The sequence below is a fragment of the Crocodylus siamensis genome, chromosome 4, assembly GCF_052110815.1.
Source record: "Crocodylus siamensis isolate JL-2025a chromosome 4, ASM5211081v1, whole genome shotgun sequence".
Lineage (NCBI taxonomy): Eukaryota > Metazoa > Chordata > Crocodylia > Crocodylidae > Crocodylus > Crocodylus siamensis.
Genome location: NC_143398.1, coordinates 187,704,265 through 187,718,074, shown reverse-complemented (window position 1 = coordinate 187,718,074; position 13,810 = coordinate 187,704,265).

Below are 13,810 nucleotides of genomic sequence, written 5' to 3'. Positions count from 1 at the left end.
GTAATTGGTTATGCAAATACTAAACTTAATAGTATCTACAGTGCATTAATGAACATATAGACGCACCCCCTGTCTATAACAAAGTGACTTTCACCAATGTGATGCACTCATAAAAAGGCAAATGTTGTCTGTCAGGTGTGATAAGAAAGTTTTAATGCCCTCATAAAAGGCACAAGTGAAACCTCTCCTGGAATTCTGGTCACCCACGTTCAAGTCAAATCAATGAAAATTGGAACAGAGGCTAAGAAGTTCTGCTAGAATAATCAAGGGAATGAACACAAGACCTGACAAAAGAAATTGGCTGGGTTAGCCTAGCAAAATGAAGGCTGAGAGGCAATCTGATTGCTGTCTCTGTGTCCATCTGATTGCTGTCTTTGCCTATGACAGCCTGGAACTCTCCCTTTATATGGGAAGACCAAGCTGTTGCATCAGTCTACCCCAGCACAAGCTGCTCCCCTCCCCCCACAAGTTACCATTGGTAGAGAACCCCTGGAAAACATGGAGTATTTCCCATACCTTGGCAGCCACCTTTCCCAGTCAGTCAGTCTTGATGTAAAAGTGAACATAGGATTTGCTGTGCCAGCATATCCTTCAGAAAGCTGCTTTTGCCAACTGAGATCTGCAGATAGAAACTAAGATCCTGGTCTAAAATGCAGTGGTTATCACCACGCTCCTCTGTGGGTGTGAGATGTGGGTGACATATCAAAGCCATCTGGAAAGGTTCCATCAGAATTGCCTCAGGAAGATCCTTTGTATTAGATGGGAAGAACACTGCACAAATGCCAACATCCTCTTGTAACCAGAATTGAGGCAAAGATCATAAAACATCAACTCCGCTGGGGTGGCCACTCTGTGCGGATGGCTGACACTTGTCTCCTGAAGCAAGTCCTTGTCTCTCAAGTCAGTCATGGTAATAGAACCTACAGAGGACAGCAGAAGTAGTACAAGGACACCGAAAGAATAGCTTAAGAAGGGTGACATCAGCCTTACAAACTGGGATGCGCTGGCTGGTAACAGGTCGCAATAGTGCTGCACCATACGTCAAGCTACAGCCCACTTTGAAGAGAACCATCTTGCTCAGGAAGCTGAGAAATGACAGAGGAAGAAGCAACGCACACAACATCTTGGCCAACAGCTATGCTCCCCCGTAAGGCACCACCTGTCATATCTGTGGAAAAACTTGCAGAGCATGGAATAGACTCCTCTGCCACCTTAAAACACACCGATAATTCCCCCCACCCCCCAACAGATGCCATCCTCATATCAAGGGATAGCCAAAGAGGGGAATACACACTAGGGAAGGTAAATAATTTTTTATGGTGGTACAGGAACAAACGGGTATAGGCTGATCATGAATAAATACAAGCTGGAAATCAAAGTTCTCTGACAATCAGAGAAATAAGAAACTGCTTTGGAATAGTAGTAGTGAGAGTATAGAAAAGTCTAAGTCATTCTAAAATGAAGCTTGATGTGTTTGTAAATAAGATCATATTACAGGGCTGACCTGGATGACAGAGAAGTCCCTTCTACTCCTGTGTTCCTAACAAGCTGAAAGGATACAAGAAAATGTGCATGCCATGTGGGTTCAAGAATGGGCAGCTGAGTTGAGAAGAAAGTATTGCAACCTAGATTATGTGCCCCCTATTAACTAAAGTAAATACCTATCAACAGTATCAACAATTGACAATCCATTACAGCCCTAGTAGTGACTGTCCTCAGTAAAATTTTGCTTTTTTATGACAGTGGTTTTTAAAACAAAACAACTATACAGAAACAATGGAAAATATCTAATAAGAGAGTTCCTCTTTCTTTTTTGTCATCTCCTTTCTTCTTGCTGCCCAATGATGTATGTATTTATAAGTGAATTGACTTTGCTAAAGGTTATTTAAAATATCTTTCAGAATTTTAATTCTCAAATGAGATCTGGCAAGAATCTACCACCCTATTTGGTTTTATGAGCAATTTTTTAGTTTAGGATGAGAGAATGTGTATCATCACCAAGAACACTGCACTTTGAATAACCATTGTTTTGTACCTAACTTCTATTGTTTCATTTTCTCTTGTTTGGGTCAAAAGAATTACCTGTTTATAAACTTGTTAGCAGGTTAAAAGGAAAATTTTTTAGGTTAGCACCCACCTCTTTTTTCTAAAAGCCAGTATTTTGGGCTTCACCAACTGTAACACAGAACATAGATGCACTGTACATATTGTGCCATCTTTGAATAATACTAGCAAAATGGTATTCTTCTTATAGGTAGCACTCTTTTCACAGTGGATTCATCAGCAAACTGAACCTTTCATTAACTTTGTCAAAGATTATCGTATCATATCTGAAATGCTCCTTTTCACCCTTTTCTGCAAATAATGATATTTCCTCTGTTTACATTAGTGTGTAGAGTTTAAGAGAAGCCAAGATATTGTAGGGCAATTCTTAAGTTATTGTCCAGGGTAGTAGGATGTAAAATAATTGAATGCAGAGGCACTATAGAGGTTATGTGTACTTTTATGTAAATGCATTTTTTATCTAATTTTATCAGCGAACATCAAAGATAGAAAATAGGAGTGGAAGGAACCTCAAGAGGTTATCTTGTCCAATCCACTGCTCAAGGAAGATTCAAGGAAGATTTATCCCTGTCTAAACTATCCGAAAAATAAAAAGCCACAGGAGGATTAGAACCCATAGTACCTCTCTGAGCAGCTATTAGCTCTCTCAACACTGAGGTCCTAGCTGAATTTCTAGATGCAGTTTTTACCCACAAAATATAAATCTTATGGTGTTTACTAAGGAACATTTCTTTTTAGTTTAATGAAGCCAATTATTAAGTTTTCAGTACAGCTGTCAATTTGTGTTAACATGTGTTATTAAATGCAAAAACACATTAATTTTTTTACTGTATTAATTATGCACTTGCTTTTGGAGCCTATGTCCAGACTCCTCTCTGGGATACTGTGCACATGCACACAGCCAGGAATGCAGCCCAGCAGCATGTCAAGCAGCACCCAGCAGGTAAGTCTGTAGAGTAGGAGGGGAAGGGCCAGAGGGACAGATTGAGGCCCCCATGGTGAGGGAAGGAGTTGGGCAGAGGGGAGGGGATAGTGTGAATGGAAACCCAGGGCCAAGGCAAGTTGTGGGATGGAGCCATGGGATGCTTATCTAGAGGTGTGGGGGGCAGCTCCCTGCTGCTGTGCACATGTCTGGGGGAGGCATCAGGGCATGTGCCCCCAAGATTTGAACTGTGGGCTGGGGCTATATGCCTTGATGCCTTTGCCCCAGGAGCCACACAATGCCATGTTGTCCCACCCCCACCCACTACTTTCTCCCACAGCAGGTAGCTTGCACACAAATACAGGGGGCATATGCCCCGCCATGCCTCCCCTAGGGGTGTGCCTAATGCTGGGGGGCCTGTCCCCCCGCACCTCTGGACAAGTTATCTGTGGATCCATTCCACTCCCTGCCCTGGCCCCAGCGTCCCATTCACTCCAGCCCCTGCCCCTGTCCTATTACCTCCCCCTCACTGTGGGGGCCTCAATCTTCCCTCCCCCATCCCCCCTTTCTTCCCCCCACTTCTTCCCCTCCATAGACTTACCTGCTAGGCACTGCTCTACATGCTACTGGGCTGCATTCCTGCAGTATTACCATATTTCCAGTTTAAAAATGAGGACACCCGGTGGGGGGTAAGATTATTGTGGAGGGGGCAGTGATTTGCCCATGCTTTGCCCTTACCCATCACTCCCTTATGAATACCCCAACATTGGGTGGGGTTTGTGAGACTGGAAACTTGAAGGAATTGGAAAAAATATGGTAGTTAAGGCAAATGGCAGTAAAACCATTAAAAGAGTTTGGGCAAACTTGACCATTACGCATAAAACAGCTAGTTCAAATTGAGTTCTAAACGTTAATTGCTGATAATTCAGTCAGAGAAGAAATTAAGGCAGGGAAGCAGATTAGGAATATCTGTTACTTTTCTCTGCCGAGTATTTTAAGCTCCAAATGCATATTGAAACTGAACTACTGATATACAAGTCCATAATAATGTTTATTATGTTGTAAGAATGTGGTATGTAGGTATTTACTGAAGGGATGAAAAAGTAATAAATATCATAAACTCATATACAAACATGAAGGTCCACCCAAGATGCACCTATGTGGTACAATTAACACATGCCAGTTCCTCTAGTCCAGTGGTGCTCAGCCTTTTGGCCCCATGGACAAAAGACTGGGGTGGGGCCAGTCAGCAGACTAGATTGAGCACCCAATGCCAGGATCAGGCCCTGAGGCTTGGCACTGTCCTCTTCTGCCCCTGCGTGCTGGAATGGTCCCTGGGAGACTGGCACCTCCCACTCCTACCCTAATACTTTGGAATTGAGTCCTGGGAGCATGTCCCAGCCCCCTGTGACCTGGGATTGAGCCCTGGAGCCTGGTGACACTCCCACTCAGCTCTGCATGCTAGTATTGGGAGGCCAGTCCAGCATGAAGGGCCTGGGGGCTGTCTACTGAGTTGCTGGGGGAGTGATGCTGCTGTTCTCCCACTACTGAATTTCCAGAACTGTGGGGATCCCCAGGGGCCAGATGACATGGTGCTATGGGCTAAATCTAGTCCATGGGCCAGAGGTTGAGCAACCTTGTTTTAGTCAACAGCACACAAAGTAGTAGTGGGTCCACCAACATATCTGTCTGCCTTTAACCTCCTGATCTAAAGGAACAGGTACCAACTTATAGTTTGCTCTTTGGATGAAGTTTTTGATGTTCCAGTTGTGGCAGAAGGCCACCTCTGTTTCTCCCTAAAAACTCTGCTCTGTGACAAGTTGGTTAAAATGGGACCTGCAGAGGGCACACACCTTACCCTATCTCTTTAGATAACCTGAGATGGATACATTCCTTAGGGAGGGAGGAAACCTGCTCCCTCTGCCTACATGACTGGCATCACATACCTGGGAGAGAGGCTTGGGCTCCCTGGGGAGCTAGGAACTTCCAGTCTGCCCAGCAACTAGTGATGCATTTCAAATTGGTTGGCTGACAGCCAACAGGTGCTGGCCTCCATTGGACCAGGTAAATGAGGTCACAAGGGCTATATAAGTTAAGGACTGCCCAGGAGAATGGGGCAGCAGCCATGAGGAAGACTCAGAGAGAGAGAGAAGAGCTGGACCATCTGAAACTTGCTTTCTCTCAAAACTCATGATCAGTGAACTGCCTGCCTTCAGAGGAAATCTTCACCTGCCTCTGGATGATACTTGTGAGTAAGCTACCTGAGATCTAACTAGATATACAGCTTGTAGTAACTCAGATGAGCAATCGAAGGCTACCCAGCCATGCCAGTTTGCTCTATGGGATTTCTCTGATATTGCTCTACCATGTACCCTATTCCAATCCTACCCCTTGTAACCAATAAAGTTCTCCTTTGTACCTGGCATGGGAGACTTATTGGGAGTGGGTCCAGATTATGCCTTGGGGTCCCCTTGGTTCAGCTAAGGGAGATCACTACTTGTGCTTTCAACTGACGGAAGCACCCCCAAGCGCTTGAAGTGGGTCAGATACCCCCCAAGGGCTACTAGGCCTGTATTACCCAGGGGACACAGAGCCAGAATCAAGCCCAGCCCTGGGTGGTGGCAGTTTTTACCCCAGGCTAGTGGGTGTGCTCCAAGAAGGGGGTTGGCCAGATGTGAGGCACCCCCAAGGAGGCACTCGGAACCTGGAAGGTGGTCAGGCACAGTGAGGTGGGTGGCTTAACACAGGAGCACCCTCTACTGGCCTGCCACACTAGTGAGGCTCAAATTCATGCTGTATGATCTACAAGATACCTTAAATGCCCTCACTATTCCCTATCATCAACAAGAGTAAATGCTGTGAAAACTCAATGATTTGCTAGGAAGGGCAGATGGCTAGAATGATGGAAGGTAGACCAGCTAAGGTTCACTTAGATTATTTTTAGTGGGATTAATTTCATGGCCAAAGGAAATGTTTTTCATCCTTACTGTGAATAACCAACAACTAGTCAGAAAGAGGTGGCCTTGACAGAAATAATGTGAATCAAATAGTGAGGGTGACCAAGGACCAACACGGTCTCTAGATCTGTGGAATAAGTTATCAAGTTCTCTGTTGCTTGAATAACAGCATATAAACCATGTAGGTACTCTCAGAAATGTAGTTCATCATCATCAATAGTAGTCTGATATTAAAAGTTTCAGTAGTTTCCTAAATATGCTCATACATTTTAACAAATTAATGTTAGTATGAGTGAACTTTGCAAGAGACTTGTTTCATTATTACAAATGAAACTGAAGTCCTTGTGTAGGTGATAAGATGGAAGAAATAGTTCATTGCTTTTTTACCAGATCCAGAAAATCAGCCACAGTTTTTGAAGAGCATTACAAGCCACGCACTATTGTTTATTGAACATTGGTTGGGGTTTTTTTAGAACTGGGCAATATGTTGTGTATTAAATTATTCAGACCATTTTTACAGTAGTTGTTCTCAGGCCTCAGACCTTTGGATATATTTTTTACTATAAAATTGAACTGATGGCCAATAGCTGTACAGGTTGTCAGGCTCTTACACAAAGGATTGATACATGAGAATGATTATATAAATCTGGTTGGAAAATATGGATGAAGATGACTAGGCAATTGCTGTAGATTTGAAGAGAATAAAATGCCTTTGTCAGCAAGATTGTAAAAGTTACGAAAAGTAATCCCAAAGAAGAAATCGTTTGGAAGATGAAGGTCTTGTGTCAAATGAAAAATGAAAAGGAGAGAACATTTTTTTAAAAAGGGAGTGAAGGTGATTTAGAAGTGATAAAAGTAAGTACATATCAAAACACCAAAGAACAGTATTGTAAGAGGTTCGTATGAAGATTCTTATCAGATCATTTAACTAATTTCACTGTTGCACCCCAGTTAATTGATTTAATCAGCTGCATCTTGTCATAGTATCTTAGAATTCTGGATGCTTGGGGGCAAAGACTTGTATCTTTAGTCCCCAGCACAGTGGGAATCTGATCCATGATGGATGTCTTTAGGTGGTATCACAATACACGTAAATAAAAATAATCACTAGAAATTATGAAAATCTGTATCTATTCCTCATCTGTATACACTTTAAATATCTGATGCTCTTTATTTCCAAATTGGAAACTCTTCCTATTCATTATCTTACGCTAACCATATATGGGCTTTTCTCCATACGGTTTTGCTAAAATCACTAAAATTTGTAAGTATTGTTTCAAAATGGTATATATTTAAACTTAATTATGCTGTGACATTTGTATACAATAACATACATAGTTAACTGGATAATAGAATTATACGTGGAATGAATAAAAGAAAGACGTGTAGAGGTATGTAAAGCTGGAAAACCAAGTACAGTAAATTACTCTGAAGAGGCTTTTTCCCCACCCATCACATCCACAAGGGCATGTACACATGCATTAATGTGCCATTGCTACTGTGCATTATGTTTAGTACCTCTAATCTGAGATATTAACCAAATGCACAGGAACTGGTGCTACTGTACAGTAGCAAAAGTGCACAGACTTTTTTTGATGCTTAATGTACAGTAGACTCATTCTACTATACATTACTGCAATACCATGGCTTTTGCCACGATGTGCTAATGAGCAGTAGAATTAGTCTACTGAGCATTAATTGTCTTGTGTAGATGCACCCTCTGAGGAGTAGATTAATTCCATTTCTATTTAAATGACAATTATTTGGAGAAGGGATGGGACTAGCTATAGTTAGAAGACTAGTGTACTGGCTCTGTCAGTATTTTGTCTGCAAATTGATAAATGTCCTCATTATCTAATACGTTAGTTTCTCTTTCTTTAAACTTAAAGTAATGATACCTATTTTAAAGAATTTGGTAGTACACAAGGGAAAAATGTGGTAAACATCATATCCAATTGCCTTTGACTCCCTAGCTGAATGACCAGGTGCGCAACTGTAGTCGGGTCACTGGAAGCAGTCTTCAGTACAGGGCCAGAGCAAAATTCAAACTTATATGTGATGATCCATAGCAAGACATGGTGAGCACTCTGTCACTTTCCCTCCATCAAAAAGAGTGACAGTAAACGTAGTGAAATCATTATGAGTTTAGGACATCATTAAGCAATGTTTTGAATACGTTCTTATAAAGGAGAAATACGTGAAGTATTTTTAAGGGCCACTGATAGGTAAAAAATATTAAAGTTTATTGTCTTCAGTCCTGTAATAATTAAAGACTAAAGGTACATTGGTGTCCACCACTTGTTCTGTCCTTTCTATTCCTTAACTCATTAAAAAAATGTAAATCCCATTTGAAAATGTTCAGGCAAACTTGCTTTTTCAAATTAGTAAATTTGAAAAATATTCAGTCTCATGAGATTTTAAGAAAAAACCCTGTGTTTGAGGGGCAGGATACTGAAGCGCCAAAAAGAGTATTTCTATGAAGAACATAAGTTTAGGACCGAAGGCCACCATGAGGATTAAAGAAAGGAATGAATGTATATGTGTACATAGAACCAAGTTCTTAGTTGGTATAATCTAATATGGTTTTCTTCTCCACAATGAAAGAGGGTGCCACAGGTTAGCTTTCATTTACCACAGACAAAGGGGACATACAGGTGTTACATTTAGAACAATATAACTGGGGTGATGTTGATCTCAATGCTCAGCTGCACAGGTGTGCAGAGGGCTTAAATCACTGCAAAAATGGTGTGCCCAATCTAAGGAAGTTCACCTGAATAGGTGTACTAATTTAGATTGAGTTCAGGATAACCCAACCTAAGAAAGAGTTAACATAATCTCACAAATTCCTGTGCACATTCATAGCACAGCCCAGGGGCTGAGAAAGCATAGTTGCTTGCCCCAGCCCTGGGGCCCTGCTGTTCCCACCTGCTGATTGAGTTATTTATAGCCCCCCAACTTACCTCTGAGAAATTGTCAGACTCCACCCCCTCAGCCCCACCCCTGATCCTACACAAACTGCTCCTCCCCTCCCTATGCCCTTACTTACTTAGACCAGTTTCCCTATGCAGCTCCCAGGAGCAGCAAATGGCTACACATGCTGTTTTCAGTTTATGTCTATGAAGCTTAAAGTAAGCTGCAAGAACAGAGACGAGGTGCAGCAAGTGGTTGTTTGCACACAAAGTGTGTACACATGAACAGTTACTACCAAGTATCTTATATACCATAAGGCAAAGGAGACCAAGAATTTATAGTAACTTGTTTGTGTGACCAGGTCCTGACTACTCTTGCTTATTTTGTTAATGTATATAGTATTATATAAATACATTTAATATTATTATTCTAGGAAAAATCTTCAATGTACTTCATCCATCTTGCACTCTGTGTAGGAATATCAAACATAATCATACACATATCACACACGTAATTAAATATTGGGCAATTACACTTATTTTATTGAGGCTGATTTTTAGTTTCACAAGAGCTTAAAAAAGCTGAAAACTGTAAATGTCTAATTATTTCATATTTATACTTATAACCTAAAATAACATCAGTTTTGTTGCTTAAATACTGTTAAAAACAAATTGCTCTCAGACTGAGACTGGTTATGTCAAGCATCAACCTGGAGCAAACTTTTATGCCCTGGTAATAAAATCCCTGAAAATATGGGTTTCATAGTGGAAGTGCTGACACAAGCCTAACTATAGAGTCACAAATGGCAACAACATAATAACTCTTGTTCAATTTCCAATCCAATGGATGCAGCAGGGAGTTGAAATGCTTGTTTGAATGCTACTTCTCCAGTAAGTGAGTTCTCTGTCTGCCTTTTCTGACCTGTGAATCAGATCAGAAGGATATTTTGTGTGTGTATGTGTGTGTATTTTATATCAAGCTTGTATACGTGATGATAGTGCCTAAATGCTGAAATCCCTGAAACATGCAGTACAACAGAAGCCTGGCTTTATCACACTGTCAAATTATCTTTCCCTAAGAGGCGCAGCCCCAGTCTCTGCCCTATTCAGCATGTTTACCAGATTAGGTAAATCAGTCTAAATCATTATATTCCATGCAGCCTACATTGCCTTTTAGGACTGATCAAGATTCTCTCTTCCCACCATTTCCCTTCAGAAACAGAATTATACATCCATTAATTCATATATCTAGTTTTAAATCTGTTCCTTCAAATATTGGTCTATCTGGAAGCAACCCTTTCTATGAAATTAAAGTCACAAAACAATTGGTTAAGAGATGTTTCTGGAAACTCTTTTCCCAGTTAGTTTTAAAGACTATGGGAGACAGAGCCACTGTCAGTGTAACTGACTTGGAGGAATAACAGGAACTATGATTGCTGTATTGTTGACATTTTTTTTAAGTGGGCTGGGAAATGTCACATAAAGATTTGATCATGAAATACAGGCAAGGAGACTTGTGGCTGAATGGGAAAAGGAATTAAAAGGGAAAAATGGATTATGAGTAATGTTATGAGTAATGTTTTGCACATCAAGTGTCTTTTAAAAAATGTCCTCAAAGGAACTCAGTACCTGATTCCAGGAGATGTGGCTTTATTTCATGATGTTTGATGCTTACATTGAAAGTGATTCTTCACCGTGTCTGATACACAGGGATGTATTCTCTGAAGTAATAAGTGACAATACCACAGGCTGGAAAGGAAGATAAAGCCCAGTAAAAGTAAATAAAACAAATCCAAGCAAATCAGTCTCGCACCAAATATAACATAGAGCAAAACATTGCAGCAGAGAGGAAAATTAAAAATAATGAAAAGAAAAAGTTAAGGTTAATTAATAACTGATCATTAAACTAACATCCCACTGTTTAATTCTCATAAACCCTGCAACCCTCCTTTTCTTGCCATCACCTCATGGCAACAGATAATGCAGTTAAAGTAACATGTCCTCACATAGGGCTCAGACAGAAGTTACGTTTGTTGTGTGATTGGCCCCTTGAAAGTGCTGTACAGCTGTGTCCTTACAGAAGTGCATAGTTGCAGAGTGCTTAAAAAGTGCCCAAACACACAACAATCTGAACCCTCATAAAATGAGGGGTCAGATGAAGGCACTCCAAAGTACAGCATCTTCATTAACATCTGTCAGCATACACTAGATGTAGGGCTGGGCTGATATAGCTCGGTCCCGCCCCAGGCGCTTTCTTCAGGAGGAGAGAGAGTTCTGTCTGGGGTTTTCCCAGCCTGTGCTGGAGGGTGGAGTAGGTGGACTAGAGCTCCCCATATGCTCCAATCCACCCACCTCACCCTCCAGTGGAGGCTGAGCAAAACCCAGATAGGACTCCCTTCCCCTCCCTTGTCCCCCTCCCATTCTGGAGATGGCACCAGAGCTGGGAGGGAGGAGGAGCACGGCTAGGGGAGAGCGACTACAGACACACAGCTGCTCCAAACTAGAGCTTGATCCCCCAACCCCCTAAACCAAACAGAGAATGTCTGTTGGATCAGAGGGAACATTGTAACTCATGGGGCTTCAGTGGGGAGCTGCATGTCTGTCAGCACCCATAGTGTCACAAGCTACAGCCAAATTCAAGTCATCGTTCTCTCTATCCATCCATGGACCTATTTCATTTCAGTCTAGGTTTACCGGATGCACCAAATGCCCTGAGAGACCAAACAACAACTGTGCACCAGAATGAATGCACAGAAGAGATCTATTACAGACAAGAATACCCAGTTACCTGTGGGGGAACATTTCTCACAAGAAAACCACTCTCTCTCCACTCTCTCAGTTCTGATCCTCAAAGGAAACTTACAGAACACTTCCCAGAGATGAGCCTATGAACGTCATCAACCTCCTGGATACTAAACATCATGGACTAAATATAGACATTGGATTTATGACACATTATAACCTGCCTGACATCTGATTCCCCAGGTACTTCTCCACTCTTCAACCCCCTTCTCACTCACCCCCCCGCCCCCCGCACCCAGCCTGTCTCTCACCCATTGACTCCTCCATTCACATCTTCACTGACTGCCTATCTTGTCTACATACCAGCCCAGCCTCTGGCTTCTTTACTTTTCATTCCATCCAGGAAGCGCACACACCAACTGCTGAAACTTCTTTAGCCTGACCAAGGGTTTTTGAACCCAAAAGCTTGCTTAAAAATTGTTTCCAACTATTTAAGTTAGTCTAATAAAAGATATCAGATTCACCCAAAGAACCTTATCAGCCAAGAGTTCTAGTTTTTTGTATGTCTTTTTGGTTCAGACCAACATGGCTACCAAGTACACCCCTGAAACACGGAAGATGCCAAATTTCAGATGATTTTGGATTTTAAACTTCATTCTGGAACAACAAGGAAGTTTTTTGCCTCCCTGCCTGCCATCTGACACTTCCAGAGAAGGAATTCTACCTGATCAACACATCAAAGAGCTACTCAACACAGCTCACAAAGACACTCATGGACCCAGAGGGACAGACTTCCATCTTCAGCTTCCTCTGTGCAAAAATGAAGTTTTTTTCCTACCTATGAGGACTTTTTACCATCTTGTACCAACTACACTTTTCCCAGAGCCTGACAAAGGGACTTTGATCCTGAAAGCTTGCAGAAAAGGACAATTTTCTTGCCATTTTCCAGTTGGTCTAATAAAAGGTATCATTTTGGAACCAAGAGTTCTAGTTTTTTGTATGTCTTTAATGATTCTGATAGGCATTTGATTGTGGGGGTTGTCTGTTTGTTGGCATTTTGGGTGGGGCGGCTGTTTGGTTTTTTGCTAGATCCCCAAAGTGACTCAGACTTGAGATCTCAGAACTGGGAAACCCCCAGAAATGCAATATGTTTCTCACCTAATCATAATTTTGGAACCCTTTGTCACCATGCACTCAAAAATAGGAGTTTAGAAAGAGGTTCTGTATTTGTGGTTTACCTGTCATGTCTCACTGACTAGTAATGGGATAGTTAGAAACAATTGTTTTCTGATATGAAAAGGAAAATAGCTACCTGTGGGTAAACCCAAGCAGAAAGATTCAGGGTGCAGTGCCCACACAGAATAATATGGACAAAAGATTTAGCTTTTCAGGGGTCAGTCTATAAAGCACTTTAGATAGAAACCACAACACAATATTAAGTTCTGGGCACCACTCCAGGAGAAGTTTCACACTATACTGGTTGAGATACACCTCCCAAACCTCCCAGGCACTGTGGCATATTGCTAAAAGGGACAACATGTGTTTCCTTCCAAGACTGATCAGCTCTGCTGGCCAGTATGAAGGAGGAATGGAGTCACATCCTCTCTGGATTGCTGCTCCCTCTACAGGAATCAGCACCACTGATGGATCTAGCCAAGGGCAGTAACTGTGTATGTGAAAGACTACTCTTGTAAGTGCATGTAAAACATGCCCAAGTATGTGGAAATCAGGATGGAGATAAGTATAATCTGTAAATATTTTATTAGGTACATATATCTTCAAATAGTTACATCTTACCAACACCCAGTGTTTCAAATGAAATAGTAACCTTAGCTACACTGACTAACCAGAAACAATGTTACAAGCTGTGTCTGTATAAAACAATAAAAAGAAGTGGAAGCCAAGTAAAAATAGTAGGGTTTAATCCAGGCGGATTGTTCTAGGCTTTGACTCATTAAAATGTGTGTGGGGGACAGCTGTTTACACACATGGCTTGAATGAGAATTAACTTGAAATAGCCACTATTGTCCCAGGACAAAGTGTTGATTTTGAAACCCCACAAGTATTTAATATAGAATAGCAGGGTTGGCTGTCCTTTCACAGCATCTGATGAAGTTAACTTGGGTTCATGAAAGCTTGTGCTCTCTCTATATATATTAGTTAGTCTATAAAGGTGCGTAGATACCCTGCTTTCTGTAGAAATCATAGAATTGTAT